Raw genomic sequence first — 16473 nt, forward strand, 5'->3', positions numbered from 1 at the left:
GGACACCTGTTGGAACAGGGAAACAGAAATTAATAACCACAATAATGTCACATGTACATAATAGCAATTGAGAAATTAAACAGGGGGAAAAAGAGAGCAAAGTGAGGAAAGGTGTGACAGATGAGGTCCCCCAGCAGTCTAAGCCTATAGCAGCTTAACTATGGGATGTTTCAGGATTACCTGAGCCATCCCTAACTATAAGCTTTATCAAAAAGGAAAGTTTTAAGCCTAATCTTAAAAGTGGAAAGGGTGTCTGCTTCCCGGACATTTACTGGCAGCTTATTCCACAAGAGAGGGGCCTGATAACTGAAGGCCCTGCCTCCCATTCTACTTTTAGAAACTCTGGGAACAACAAGTAAACCTGCAGTTTGGGAGTGAAGTGCTCTGTTTGGAAAATATCTTACAATGAGATCTTTAAGATATGATGGAGCTCGGTCATTAAGAGCTTTATATGTGAGAAGAAGAATCTTAAATTCTATTCTGAATTTAACAGGGAGCCAATGAAGAGAAGCTAAAACTGGAGAAACATGATCTCTCCTATTAGTTCTCATCAGAACTCTGGCTGCAGCATTTTGGATCAGCTGGAGGCTTTTCAGAGAATATGTGGGACAGCCCAATAATAAGGAATTACAGTAGTCCAATCTTGAAGTAACAAATGCATGAACTAGTTTCTCTGCATCACCCTGAGACAGGATGTTCCTGATTTTAGCAATATTACGAAGGTGAAAGAAGGCAGTCCTAGAAACCAGTTTTATATGTGCGTCAAATGATAAATTCTGGTCAAAAATAACTCCAAGGTTCCTCACTGTAGAACTAGAAGCCAAGGATCCAGCTGTCTGTATAAAACTGATACTGATAAAATGTTAGAAGTCTCCTGTGTGTCTGTATCAGCTCCAGCAGCGGTGCTGTAATGGTGATGATGGGATGAGACATGAATACCACAGTTTTTCATCTTTACAGTTAACTGGAGTTGATTTATCTATTGTCAGGAACCAAAATAAAACTAAATTGTAAAAAGCTCAGGCTGAAATTATGACTTCTGCGTTGTTCGGGTCGGTTTCGACCCAGTTACAAAAATAAGATTAGAAAGCAATAATTAGAGCCACAGCTGACATCATCAGGGCACTGTCAGCCAACACACTGACAGCCAGCTCCTCTCCTCATCATGTGAGCTTTAGGGGATTCTCAGTTTGCCTTGTTATCCAGTTTACCTGCACAGAAACAGAACAAGCAAAGACGGGCATGTCCACACATGTGAGCTCAGTTCAGTGTGGAGTTGGTGACGTGCAGAGTGCACATCTCCAATGTGCAGCATGCCAAAATGAAAAGAAGATTCTCAGTGAGAGAAGTTCTGCATCATATATCTGGTGAAAATGAGGGAGAGGACACAGAGCAGCATGGAGATACGGATGAGCAGGTTTCTGAGGAGGAAGACAAAGTGTAATATCATCCAGAAGACACTCATCTGATGAGTCAGATGAGGAGGTCACCGGTGCTGAAGCTGCTCCTGCTGAAAGACTCAAGTCCAAAAATGGTAAGATGTGTTGGAGCTCAGTACCTCATGATGTACATGATGGCAAGGCAGCTGCTGCAGATGTCATCAAAATGACTCCTGGAATCACAGGGTTTGCTGTGACCACAATCAGTGACATCAACACATGTTTTGAGCCATTTATGCCATTAAAAAGAGTCAAACCTTGAAGGAACAAAAGTCCATGGCAACATGTGGAAAGACACTGATGAGGAACACCTGGATGCTTCTTCTTTTTGCTGGAGTGCACAGATCCTGCAATGAGGCCACTGATCGTCTCTGGGACGCATCGACAGGCAGAAATATTTTCGAGCAACAATGTCACTTCAGACCTTTCAAATGATATCAAGAGTCCTCAGATTTGACAACAGAGATACCAGAGAAAGATCTGACCAGCCTGATCCCATCAGGGCTGTCTGGGACAGATGGGTGCAGCTCCTTCCACTGTCTAATGTCTTGTTTAATGTCCAATTGTTTTCTCCTCATAAATTTTTTTGAACAGGAAAACATCTGAAAAACCTTTTAAATCATTATGTTGAGAATTCCAAAGTTTGACTCCTGCAGCTGAGATACACATTTGTTTTAAATTGGTTAAATTGGTTGTCCCAGTAGAGGGCCTGTGTAGAAATCCCTCCGTTAGCTCTCCTATAGCCGCAAGTAGCCACATAACAGCACCTCTGAGCTAACAGAGCTATAGTACACGTTCGTTCATTCATTTTTCTTAAAGTATTGGTGAAATTAAGACAGATAATGTCTTATTTAGAGGCTGCATCGTCCCATTAACTCCGTTATATGGATATACGCTGATTGCGAGTTTTCTAAATAGCTCCCGAAGGACGCCGACTTTCGCCAAACTCTTCTGTGAGTAGATGAAACGTATTTCATGCCAGAAATAAGGTCCGGGTTTTAAAATACAGGAGTTCCCCTTTAAAGCAACTCCTCTCACACCAAAGCTATTTAACTCTGAAAGTTATATTGAATGATCAATAGTGTGAAAAGCTTTCTTCAGCTCAATGAATGGTTCATATGGTAAACTTCTTTCTGTCTGTTGCAGTTGGGATTTCTTCTGTCACCTTCATTATTGCTGCAGCTGTAGACCTATTTGACCCAAACCCATATTGACTCTCATTCAATAAGCTGTTGTTTTCAATAAAACTATCTAGTTTCTGAACAAACTGTGAAAGTATTGATAATGGTCTGCAGCTGTTAAAGCTATGTCTATCTGATGTCTTTAGTTGAAACATGTGATCACCTCATGACACATCAGGAAGTTGATCAGCTTCAGCTGCTGCTGATTTGTTGGCAGACGCCTCAGTTTCTCTTTGGCTCTCAGTTTGCTGGTTCCTGGATTTCCTGGATCTGTTGACATGTCCCAGGTACTTGTTGTGTTTGATCCTCATACATTTAACTTTGTCCTTAGAAAGGATGAGTTCCAAAAAGGGAAACAGGGACTGCTTTTGCATTTGACACAGCCTATATCATGCCAATGTTCATTTAGGGCTGCAGTTTTTGCTTTAGTTTCAGACTTGTTATTAGGCTGGAATGTTGAGGAGTTTCTGTGACAGATAGGCTCCAGTCCCCCTGAAACCATGATTTAAAGAAAGTGGAAGGATGGAAAGTTTTGGGGACATTTATTCATTCATTCCACTTCAGCATTTCTGTTTCAGGGAAGATTCCAACTTTAATGACATTTTTTTTGTTTATCAGATTTAATGTGAAGTTATCCTGAAGAAAATTAATATGACCACTTACAAAACAATAATGGACTTTAAATCAGTTTTTCAAAGAGGTAAGTTATGGTTGAAATTTCTTATGGGTTTGATTTAGATTCAGTTTGACGGTCAGTTCACCCCCAGACGGTGCAACTTACCCCCTGACCCGGATCAGCTTAGCCCTAACCTGGGGCAAACAGGAAGCCTTTAGCTTATAATTCACTTATAAAAGCTGATTATGAACTTCTTTCAATTTGATTAGTGTTGATTTTGAGTCAGGTGACAGTGGTGTAGATCCTTTACAAGCACTGATGCCACACTGAGAAATATTCAACTCCCAGTAAAAGTTCTGAATCTAAAACCTCACTCAGGCAAAAGAATCAAAGTGTCATCAGCAACATTTACTAACACTTCCACCAGTAAAAGTATTTATTCTGCAGAGCAGCTCTCAGTGTTTGCTGTTAGATATAAAGTTGCCTGTTTGACAGTTTAAAGTGGCTGCACGTGCACTTTCTCTATCTGGCCTCAGCAAATCTCTGTAATTTATTCATTTGTGTTTGGAAAACAATGGAAACTTTATTTCTGAGCCCACATCAGTGGGTTCTGGTTGTTAACACATAGATGAGGAGACAGTTCAGTGTGTGAGGATAAAAGCAGAGGAGAACCTGGGACATCTGAGCAGATCTGGGATCAGCACCTTGGATATCAGCAGGGATTCTTAGGAAGGAAGGAAATGGGATGAATCTGCAGACTGCAGGAAGATCTGTTAACAGTCTGCAGACTAATGTGAGACAATAATATTTGTGTGTGTTTGGTATCCAGAAGAATTGAGACAGATGAAGTCACTGTGAGCTGAGCAGTGCTGGAAGATGATATGACAGAGTGACCTAAATGAGGTTTATGTGTGCGCTCATTTCCAGTCTTTGACAAAGATTGAAAAGTGAATTTATTTGAGTGATTTCCTTCCTGATGTGAAGTATGTCATGAAGCTGTCCGTGTTGAGTGAGCAGCAGCGCCTCCTGCAGGTGTAAAAAGCTTACAGCACCTGGTATTCCCAGGCGGTCTCCCATCCAAGTACTAACCAGGCCCGACCCTGCTTAGCTTACGAGATCGGACGAGATCGGGCGTGTTCAGGGTGGTATGGCCGTAAGCGAGAGAATCAGTGACAAATCAGCTTTATATAGATGCTGAAACAACATCTATCACTGTGTTCTGACTTCTAAAATATAATGTAACTGTTTAAAAATGAGCAATTTGTGATGATTTCATCTAACTAAGCAGCCTCGCTCTCTCTGTGTGACGCTGAACACAAAACTACACACAGGGAACAGAAGAGGTCGACAGACACTAAGTTATCTGAGAGTCTCACTTTCAGCTGCAGAGAACCAACACGAGAGAGAAGAACATGTGCAGGATCAACATCAGCCTCTCAAGCCAATTAGGTGAAAAACTAAAAGAAACATATGGTTCAAGCAGCTATATAATAGATATTTGTTACGGTGACTTTTGCTTACGGCCACACCACCCTGAACATCCCGATCTCGAAAGCTAAGCAGGGGGCCTGGTTAGTATTTGGATGGGAGACCGGCTGGGAATAACAGGTGCTGTAAGCTTTTTCTCTTCTCTCTACAACCTGCAGGGGGCGCTGAAACACTTCACATCCACAATCAAATCAATTCACCAGAAAGCTTCTTTTTTTAAACAAATTCTCCAGAAACTGGAAGTGATCAATGCTGGATCATCTCTGGAATCACACAGTCTTAAAGTGGAGCTTCTTCTTCTTATGTTTCTATGCAGCTGAACACTCACATCATGATGATGACTGACGTGTGTAGAAATCCTGCTCTTCAGCACATTTCATTTCTCATCCAACGAGGTTTAAAGTTCCCATTTTTCAGCTTTGATGCTGCTTCCACATCTCTTATTGTCTGTAATGCAGCTTCAGCTGTTATTTGATGTCTTTTGTTGAAACATGTGATCACCCCATGACACATCAGGAAGTTGATCAGCTTCAGCTGCTGCTGATTTGTTGGCAGACGCCTCAGTTTCTCTTTGGCTCTCAGTTTGCTGGTTCCTGGATTTCCTGAATCTGTTGACATGTCCCAGGTACTTGTTGTGTTTGATCCTCATACATTTAACTTTGTCCTTAGAAAGGATGAGTTCCAAAAAGGGAAACGGGGACTGCTTTTGCATTTGACACAGCCTATATCATGCCAATGTTCATTTGGGGCTGCAGTTTTTGCTTTAGTTTCAGACTTGTTATTAGACTGGAATGTTGAGGAGTTTCTGTGACAGATAGGCTCCAGTCCCCCTGAAACCATGAATTAAAGAAAGTGGAAGGATGGAAAGTTTTGGGGACATTTATTCATTCATTCCACTTCAGCATTTCTGTTTCAGGGAAGATTCCAACTTTAATGACATTTTTTTTTATAAATCAGATTTAATATGAAGTTATCCTGAAGAAAATGAATATGACCACTTACAAAACAATAATGGACTTTTAAATCAGTTTTTCAAAGAGGTAAGTTATGGTTGAAATTTCTTATGGCTTTGATTTAGATTCAATTTGATGGTCAGTTCACCCCCAGACGATGCAACTTACCCCCTGACCCGGATCAGCTTAACCCTAACCTGGGGCAAAGAGGAAGCCTTTAGCTTATAATTCACTTAAAAAAGCTGATTATGAACTTCTTTCAATTTGATTAGTGTTGATTTTGAGTCAGGTGACAGTGGTGTAGATCCTTTACAAGCACTGATGCCACACTGAGAAATATTCAACTCCCAGTAAAAGTTCTGAATCTAAAACCTCACTCAGGCAAAAGAATCAAAGTGTCATCAACAACATTTACTAACACTTCCACCAGTAAAAGTATTTATTCTGCAGAGCAGCTCTCAGTGTTTGCTGTTAGATATAAAGTTGCCTGTTTGACAGTTTAAAGTGGCTGCACGTGCACTTTCTCTATCTGGCCTCAGTAAATCTCTGTAATTTATTCATTTGTGTTTGGAAAACAATGGAAACTTTATTTCTGAGCCCACATCAGTGGGTTCTGGTTGTTAACACATAGATGAGGAGACAGTTCAGTGTGTGAGGATAAAAGCAGAGGAGAACCTGGGACATCTGAGCAGATCTGGGATCAGCACCTTGGATATCAGCAGGGATTCTTAGGAAGGAAGGAAATGGGATGAATCTGCAGACTGCAGGAAGATCTGTTAACAGTCTGCAGACTAATGTGAGACAATAATATTTGTGTGTGTTTGGTATCCAGAAGAATTGAGACAGATGAAGTCACTGTGAGCTGAGCAGTGCTGGAAGATGATATGACAGAGTGACCTAAATGAGTTTTATGTGTGCGCTCATTTCCAGTCTTTGACAAAGATTGAAAAGTGAATTTATTTGAGTGATTTCCTTCCTGATGTGAAGTATGTCATGAAGCTGTCCGTGTTGAGTGAGCAGCAGCGCCTCCTGCAGGTGTAAAAAGCTTACAGCACCTGGTATTCCCAGGCGGTCTCCCATCCAAGTACTAACCAGGCCCGACCCTGCTTAGCTTCCGAGATCGGACGAGATCGGGCGTGTTCAGGGTGGTATGGCCGTAAGCGAGAGAATCAGTCACAAATCAGCTTTTTATAGATGCTGAAACAACATCTATTACTGTGTTCTGACTTCTAGAATATAATGTAACTGTTTAAAAATGAGCAATTTGTGATGATTTCATCTAACTAAGCAGCCTCGGTCTCTCTGTGTGACGCTGAACACAAAACTACACACAGGGAACAGAAGAGGTCGACAGACACTAAGTTATCTGAGAGTCTCACTTTCAGCTGCAGAGAACCAACACGAGAGAGAAGAACATGTGCAGGATCAGCATCAGCCTCTCAAGCCAATTAGGTGAAAAAAATAAAAGAAACATATGGTTCAAGCAGCTATATAATAGATATTTGTTACGGTGACTTTTGCTTACGGCCACACCACCCTGAACACGCCCGATCTCGAAAGCTAAGCAGGGGGCCTGGTTAGTATTTGGATGGGAGACCGCCTGGGTTTCATAGTGCCTCTGTTTTTGAGAGAGCTTCTTTTGTTTAAGTCCGCCTCGTTAGGAGAGCGTGCGAGTTTCTTATCTTTAATAGCTCTTTGTTTTCCTCCTGGAGTGGAGAGGCTTTTGGTTTGATCACTTTCACAGCTGCACTCTCCTCCTCCATAGTTACTGAGGAGAGTGCTCAGGAGTTTCACAGCCCCTTTCTTTGCTCTGTGAGCAGATCATCAACCTGTTGTTTATATGAATAAACAGTCTTGACTTTGAACTCGACCCTGCATCTGTGTCCTGAGGCCTCGACTAAATGTTGAGAAATATTTTTATTTAGGCCAAATTGAAGTTTTAGACTAATCGTCGAGCAAATTGTTCGTCAGGAACATCCCTCGTGGGTCCAACTCTCCTCAGCTGAACTCAGATGGATCGTCCCGAGAAATCTACAGTACATCCGATGTGATAGAAGTACAGCCTACAACCCCTGTAGAGCTTCTGTTGCTGCTCTCTGTCACAGCTGTGGATTGTTTCTCCAGTCAGTAACTTGTTTGCTGCTCTGTCAGATAATGCAGCGACACGTGTTTCCTACAGACTGTCACAGACATTTTTGTGCTGTAGCTTTTGAATGCTGCTTTATCGACAGCTTAATTTAACTTAAAGCAGCACTTTGCTGCTTGTTTCCTCCTCTCTCCCCTGCTTTTTCTGCCTGTGCTTTTATAAAAGTGCTGCTCTGTTCTGTTAATAAACCCTTTCAGTTTACAGCCTCTGAGGCTGTTTTTACTTCTCAGACCATCCTGAAAAGGATCATGAGGCCGATGCCAGATAGTGAGGATGAGCACAGCAGCCTGGAGGAGACGTGCAGCTCAGGCTTTCTGAGAGACCACACTGAAAATGCTCAGATTGTAAATGTTCTCTCAGAGAAACAGACCTGAACAATGTACATCTCCTAAAGCTGCTGCTGATTCTTCACACTGACTCCATATTTCTGAAACCTGGTGGTGGAAAATCTACCCGGTAACATGATGGAAACATTGTTTTATTTTACCGCAGAAAGACCAGTTTCTTTTTACAGGTGAAGCAGAGATTCTTTGATCTTTGGGTAAACTTGAGAAAGTTCTGATGTTCAGCATCTTATTGGCAGCTTTAAATACTTCTGACTGTGTCTCTGTGGGCTCCTCTCAGGAACTGCACCAACTCCTGAAGCTGTGGACAGGTTGGAGTATACCTCCCCAGCAGCTGTATGCAGGAGTTCCTCCTGAAATGACCACGCCTGTAGCCTCAGCGTGCAGGACCTGCTGAAACTGCCTCTGAAGAGCCAAAGCTAGCAGACATTCAAAGAAAAGCTCCAAGCGTCTGTTAGAAGTACAGACTTTGGCTTTGGAATGATCTGATGTGAATAATGTGAGAAACTGAGCGTCTTTAAGTTGAACATTAGTCTGTTCCTCTGTTTCATGCTGCTCATTGAAGGCTGTGGAGCAGTGAGCCATGTTAAGGCTTTACCTCATTAACTGGAAGTGTGTGAGGTTGGTAACAGTTCAGGAGAACTGAGAACAAACATTTCAATCTGAAGTTTTAGTTACAAATGTTAAAGTTTGGTTAATAAAGACGATTGAACATGAAGTGTTTGGTGCACTTTTCCATCCAGCAGTGTGTGAACGTTGGTGAACTCGTCCAGTTCTGCTGTGGCTGCATCAGCTGCTGTGGTGCGGCTGCATAGATGTGGAGTGCATCCATGAAGGGAACATCGGGGTCAGGTGACCTGGCCATGTTCTCGCTCAGGTGTCCTTCAAGCTGCACTTGGGCTCCTTCAACTCGGTCCGTTTCACCTCCGAGGTCATCAGAGCCGTGTGGTCCATCCCAGTCAGTCCCACAGTCTGCCTCCACCTGAACACAAATAAAACACCATCACAGTTTTAAGCTTATTCAATAGTTTGTAGGCTTTCTGGAGACTTAAACAAAAGCTTTGGCATCTTCAGATGTTTCCCTGAAACATTTTCAGTTGCAGTTTTAAACTGAAGTTATGAAATCAGTTCTCCTCAGTATAAATATTAAGTTCTGTAATCTAGCCAAATCATTTTAGGCCTTTTAAATGTATCATTTAAATAATGGCTCCTGATATGATGCACTCAGCTGTTTTAACACACCTGATCAGGATCCTGAAGGTGTCTGAATGATGTCCAAAGCTGGTGGGGAGACTGGCTGCCTGCTGCTCTCAGGCCGTGATGCTTCCAAGCATCCATGAAGAAGGAAAGTTGCCTCTGCAGCTGAGGCAGAAAAGCCCAGTGGAGAGCAAAGAGATGACTCATCATCAGGGGTCAAAAGCCCTTCTCTCTCCAGGCTGAGCAACAGAGTATGGAATGGGTCAAGGACTGGAATGGAAACATCTGTCCATCAGCGTTCTATCCTGGAAGAACAAGAGACATGATTCAGAGAAACATTCCAAGCAGGAAGAGAAGATGTTTCTGCTCTGAATTAGAACTTCTAGCTGCTGGATGTTATGACTCTACAATGAGGAAACTGATGCTCATAAGTTCAGTGATGGCTTTAGAAATGTGTGTCCAGCCTAATCTGGTCTTGGTGGAGCACTCGCCTGAAAAACTAAGTCTGAAAAGGTTTGATGCTGCTGCAAATACAAACAGTTCCAACACAAGAAATAAGAAGAAGGAAAACATGTCTGAAGGTCTTTCCCCCTCAAATATACTTTACATTTAGGAAATATGAAAAAACAACAGGCTCTGAAGCAGATGACAGATGTCATTCATGCTTTGTTCAGTGTTTTCTGTCAGTAATGGAGGACAAAGCAGAGTTTGTGAATGAGGCCAGTGAGAGTCCTGCAGAGGAACAGCAGGATGAACGTTGGGGAATAATAACACTCGTTATGTGCTCTCCTGCAGAGCTTTTCTCATAATACATCGCTATGGAAACCTCACCGTTGGTTACGGACACTCCTTCCAGTAACGTGTGAGTCTGGGTTCTCTCCTCGCTGTTCCACCATGAAATGGGCGACCTCAGTATTCTCAGCAGCCTGTCAGAGCGCACAGGTGATGGCAAACCAGACGTGTTGATGGCACCAAGGAAGCTCTCCAGCACTGGAGATGCTCCATTGTTTGTTGCAGCAGACAGATGAACAGTTAAACGGCTGAAGCATCTATTCCAGCGTGAAGGACAAAGAAAAAGAAGATATAATGCATCAGATCTAAATCTGAAGAAGGTTCATTCACAGCTTCTTTGACACAAAGCAGAGAGACTGCACTGATGCAGCTTACAGAGGACTTTCACATAAGGATCCACTTCATATCAGACTCACTTTGCAGCAGCAGTCCCCTGGCATGAAGGAATGATTTCATCATTCTGTGTCCTGTGTTTGGGGGACTTAGTTGGATTTCTGCAAAGACGGCATCCAGCTCTGCGTCACTCAGTCAGAACAACATGTCCGACCTAAACCCCAGGAACTCCACCCGGGGAGTCTTAAGGTCGCTCAGGTTAGAATTCCACACTAAGACAGACGTGATTTCATGTAGATCTCATGGACAGAGCTCGCTGCCAAACATTCCCACAATGCACTTGGGCCTCACAGGTCTGGCAGTGTTTCCCAGCAGTGGATCCACTGACCTGTATGAACTGCCTTTCTGAGCTAAAATCATCAACTGGTTCACAGCTACGAGCCCTTAACTCACTGAACAAACTACAGCTGCAGCAGTGTTGTTCAGGCTGTTCACAGCAGAGTTAAACTGCAGTTTAACTCACTGATGACAAGGTCTTCTCCTCCTGCCTGATCCCATGAAGATAAACTCCTCTGACACACTGATCCACCTCCACACCTTCAGCACCACATTCACTGAAGAACCTCTGCATCCTGCACTCTGCTCAGTTCATTCCTCTGTATCTTTATAGAAAGTGTCTTTCTGTCTGAGAAACACTCACTGTTGAGCAGAAAGTTCACTCTGCACATACCTGCCTCTTTCATTCAGAAACACAAGCGTCGCTTTGAAGATACTTTGCCTCTTCACATAACGTGTCCATGGGGTGTTCATGACAGGCAGAGACACAGATGCAGCCCATACTGAGGTTAAAAAATGTGCGACATCTAGTGGTTATTAGAATAACTGCACGTGAAAAGAAAAATGTTGGCCATGACATAACTATTTTTTTTTTTTAATCCTTAACGGCGCTTGTTTTCTAATAATAGTTTTTTCGTATAACTAATCATTTAACCAAGTGAAGCTATTTTCTAAAACCAACCGGAAAGGGACAATGTTTGAAGTGAACTTGTTTGTTTACGTGTAACCATGGCAACCAACAAAATGGCGTCCGTGCGGGGGAGAGTCGCGTTATTTAAACATGCGTTTTAGGCTATACTACCTTTGTTTTGTGACTCTGACCAGGTGATGTTTTTGCCTAAATCCAAGTATGAATTGATAAAAATGTGTTAAAGGAAAGTGTTGATATGTTCTTAAAGAATTTTGAAGCAGAGTCGGTCTCACTTGACACAAAGACAGTTGGTTAACAGATGAGTTCAAAGGCATTCAAAGGGACGCTACAGATGCCCACAAAAGCACAGGTGTGTCTGCTTGTATGAACATTGGACATCACATCAGTGATGTAAGTTGCTGTACTGTAGAGATTTTTGTGGAGCCCAGGAGGAACACCTGCTCAAAGTTAATGCACCCCGAGCCTCAGGGCTGTTGTAAGATTAAAAAAATGGAGTCCCAAAGCTGTAAGCTCTGGACTCCAGGTGGTGGCTTAATGTCTTCCCTATCTGTCAGGGCATCCTACCGGCCACTTCACCCAGAGGAGAGGAGCGAGACACCGGCCAGCCGCCTCGATCCAGGACCGACGGAAGCCGCCCAGGGAGGCTTCGGCGTCGGTCCTGGACCGAAGAGCCGGCCGATGTCCCACCCAGCACGCTCCAGGCCAGGACAGTCTATCAGACTCCATAACTACCACCTGTATCACTGCAGGAGGGGAAAGGCCCACTGCAGAGACCCTGGAAGGAGTCTGATAGAGAGGCGACCCTTCACGGCTCCTCGAGGGAACGTGTAGGATTAAACTTTCAGTGGTCCTACTGGCCCTATTTATATGATTTCTACGTTCGAAATATGATCACATGACCAGTAAACACCGTCACTGTTGCCCCTGTTTTTACCATATATGGAAAAAAAGAACTCACAGAACATTCCATAAATGGAAATCTGCAAACGTCAAACGAATATCCCCAAAATAGGGGTCTATCAGTGACATGATTGGTCACGTGTGCAGGTGAGGTTGGACGTGCATGCGTCACCCCAGCACCTCCATGCTCCATGGAAACATGGATCAACATTAGCCTTTCAAGCCAATTCTGTGGTAAAATAGAGGAAACATGTGGTTCCAGCACCTATAGAATTGGGAGAAATGTGAGAAGTAAGTGAAACACTGATGCTAGATCATGTTTAACAGCTTTAGCCCATTAAATACACATCTCTTTTAAAGGTTAACTGTTCTGGCCAACTGCTTAATAATACTTTATTTGTTTTATTCCATAGGATAATGTTTTGCCCTTCTTGTGGATTCAGCCTTGAATCAGTTCATGTGGCAAGGACATCAGATTATTGAGTCCTGATAAGACAACTGAAGGCAGTGTTTAAAAGACATTTTAAATTGGACTTCACAGTATAACTACACATTCATCTGAATACATGATCTCTGAACAACAAGATTATCATTGATCCACTTACTCTCTTAATGAAATCTGATTACACTGTGAATCAGGAAGCACAGTAAGATGTGCAGTGGAGTCATTACACAACTCTGGGAGTTTAAAAGAGAAGCAGAGGCAATCACACTTCCAAAAGAATAAAACACCACTGAAAATGTTCCACTTTGGCAAAGGTGAAAGGTCGGGAAAGCCAGCAATTTGGTCCACTTCAAACTTTGTGTCATGACAGCTTTCTGATACCATTTCTATTTAGAATTCCAGAGGTCCCATTTTTAGATTGAGAATGCTTCGTCATTGGAGAGCCTGCAGGACCTGATCGTACACAGCAGCACCATGCTGCAGACTGCAGGGTGTTTTAAACGTGTTGGGTCAATGGAGGAAAAGCATTCAGTTATCAATGTTTACCTTCGGTGGTATTTAGTTTATAGGAACCACACAGCATTTGAAAGGTAGTTTATTTTATTACTCTTACCCAGAAAGAGTAAAACATGTGACTGACTGTTAGTTAAAATCCTCTGTATTATTGCATTATGGCTTCAAAGATGGACTTGACAGCTTGCAGTTTGTCACAGCACTGCAGCAGTATCCTACAGTCCTGACCCCTGTTCTGTCACTCAAGTGAAAAGTTATCTGCCACAGACACGGAAAACTTATTCCAACCCCAGCTTAGTCCTGCCTGAAGTAACAAGAGGAAAACAAGAAGTTTGTGGGCAGACTGCCTTCTGACTGCAAAGGTTAGTCAGTTTAATCTTTATCAACATAAAATATCATCCCAAGTCTTGTTTTAGATTGACATTTTCAGTAAATTAGTCCAAATGCTTTCTGCTTTTAGAAGGAGACACTTCAGTGACCCAGGAGGAGATCTTCATGCTTGCCACAGGTGTAGCAGGCAAACCTCCTGCTGGCACGGATCCTGGAGCGTCCCTTCAGCTCCTCACCAGTTCAAACTACCCCATGGCAAATACATGTGCCAACACATTAAAGCCGCCTGTCTCTGATAACTACAACAGCTTTAAAGCCAACATGAACTTTGGAATGAAGAATTCCCCTGGCTGTGGATGCTTTTAAACACACTGAACTATGAACACCTGAAATGTCCCAAAAGAAAAAGGTTTTGTTCAGGTTGGAGATGTTAAACACTCAGCTTTAAACTCCTGTTTAAACCTCTGTTCTGTCTTCTCTTTTTAAAATCTACAAGGTGCCGGTGTTCCTCTGTGCCGGAGGGTAATGCATAAGAATAAAATGTTTTGCCATCCCAGTTTATTTGTCTAAATGTGAAATGAAGATAAAGTTCAGCCATGTTGTTCAGAGTGATGTAGTTCTCTACAGCAGACTGCCACTGAAGAGATGGTGTCAGAGCACTTTGTCTCTGTGGTTCTTCAAAGGGATGCAGGTCATCGTCCCCAACAGTAACTGGTGGTGCTGCTCAGGGTCTGTGAAGATGCTGAGAATCCACAGTTCATCCCATTGAATCTGGGAAGAAAATACAGAAAAACAACCAGATTTACTTTGTTTTCTCTCAAAGTTTAAATGTTGTTGGCGTTCCCTGCCAGTGATTGGCCAGATTTAGTCAACAAGACTCGTATGCAGAGACACCACAAGACGACATGATAAAAGCTCAAATACACCATCAAATAATAATTAGAACTAAAGTGATGCTGACTGAAGCATGAGTGTAAATTCTCAGACATAATGATTGATTTTAAAGTGACAGCTTCAAGGAAGAAACTATTTTCTTTTCTTTTTTTTATAATACAAAAAGCTCTCTGGTACATATACTGTTTTCTGAGCTTTTACAGCCTCAGTTCAACCTCAGGTTAAACTCATGTAACCATGATTTTCCCGTGAATGCTTCATGTAGATGTAATAAAAGGTCGTCCTGTTGTTTTTGCTTTAACATGGTTTGCAGTATTCACCTGTGAGACAAATGATACATCACCTCTGCTCATCCAGATGTTCAGTTAGACTGCCGAACAGCACGGATAACGTGAGCGTTCCAGTGGTGCTTGTGTTCGTCCAGTTCTTTCTGTCGCGCTCCCAGACGGCTATACCGCAGCAGCCTTGTGTGTTCGTAGCTGCTTTTGAACAGATGCTTCTCCCTCAAGTCACCAAACAGATCCATCCAAAACTGTGTGTGAGTATGCAAACACACATTTTATTCTAAGGAAATATATCACCTTCCTCCTGTAAAATACAGCTGAATTGCTGCCTGTTGTGTTTTAAGTAGTTTATTATGTAGAAGACATTTAAAATCTTAAGCAGGAACTGAATTGATTCAACATAAAAAAAAAACACCAAGTAAAAGCGAGCATTGCCTTCATCAGCACAGTCATCTACAGTAAATCCAAAAGTGTGATGTGAAGTAGATAATCAGTGAAGAATGAATACGAGATAAAAACCTTTGTTTGCCAAAGCAGGACCTCCAGCTTTCAGTTCACTGCTCAGATGCTGAAGTGCCATACATGTGACTTCTGGCTCCTGCAAATGCATCTCTGTGCGCTGATCTTAAGGAACGATGAAGTGCTGCCATCAGTCCATTTTCTGCCACAGTCTGTGCGGCGGCGCATTGGAAAAACTCAAAGCTCAGCAACACACTCGATGTCATTTTGAGCACCGACACCAGGATCATTGTTGGACTTTCCACATGTGAGCCACATCATTTTTGTTGAGAAGCCATCGATACGGCCACTTCAGGCAATTCCAAAAGGTTTCAGTTTGTCGTTCCCACCAACATGCCCCACTGAACAATACTCTATTCCAGATGTGTCAGGTTCTCTTATTGTGTTCATCACATCACATCTTCTGACTGTAAAAGAGTACTTTTGTTTCAGAGGCTGCCACATCGCTCTGTAACCTAAAAGCTGCCTGATCCCTGAGGTTCCTCAGAAAAAGCTGCCTGCACAGCAGCAACTGGAGCATAGTTCGTCCTCTCGGTCAGGTCTGCATTTTGTCTTCTTTTGAAAGTGCTGACACTCAATGAAATGTTGTGCTTGGTTGCCAGTAAGTCCAGCATGATTTCAGAGGCAGGGTCCTCTGTGAAATCCACTGCATTTACACTTGACTTGGTGTCAAGTTTTAAACAATTATTGATTAACAAAATAAGAAACTGAATATTGTTAATGATTCACTTAGGTTCTCATACATTTAGTGTTCATCCCAGTGACTAAAACGCAGCAGAGTTGGAAACCTTGCAAAATGCCTCCCTAAGTAGTGGAATTTGACATTTTATTTTGAGGGTGCCTCTCTGTTTTTCTGAATGTATTATTCTTCATCTGTTGCATTTAACATAAGCTGCACGTTTTGAGTTTCAGCCATACCTGGGTGGTAATCTCAGTAATAATTTACAGTACAATGAAGAAATCCATAATCTTTAAGAAGATGATCAAAATATACCTTCCTATTGAAGATTTCTGCAGCATGAGCCACAGTGTGACAGGACAGGCTGAAGATTTATTCCACAAAATGGACAAAACATCATCTGGTAAAATACAAAGGGGAAAGGACTCTTAG

At 42.5% G+C, this 16473-nt stretch overlaps 1 protein-coding gene and 2 non-coding genes across 3 annotated transcripts in view; 1 reads left to right on the plus strand and 2 right to left on the minus strand.

Moving 5' to 3' along the window:
- Positions 1-16473, plus strand: part of LOC140292446 (NACHT, LRR and PYD domains-containing protein 3-like) — a 405682-nt gene that overhangs the window by 345007 nt on the left and 44202 nt on the right. The window lies entirely within an intron of this gene.
- Positions 4277-4395, minus strand: LOC140270886 (5S ribosomal RNA). The gene has a single exon (XR_011907731.1). It is a non-coding gene; the product is annotated as a 5S ribosomal RNA (ribosomal RNA).
- LOC140276431 (5S ribosomal RNA) lies at positions 6721-6839 on the minus strand. Its single transcript, XR_011909030.1, has one exon. It is a non-coding gene; the product is annotated as a 5S ribosomal RNA (ribosomal RNA).

This window comes from Leuresthes tenuis, unplaced genomic scaffold (assembly GCF_036924035.1).
Source record: "Leuresthes tenuis unplaced genomic scaffold, fLeuTen1.0.hap1 SCAF_1, whole genome shotgun sequence".
Lineage (NCBI taxonomy): Eukaryota > Metazoa > Chordata > Actinopteri > Atheriniformes > Atherinopsidae > Leuresthes > Leuresthes tenuis.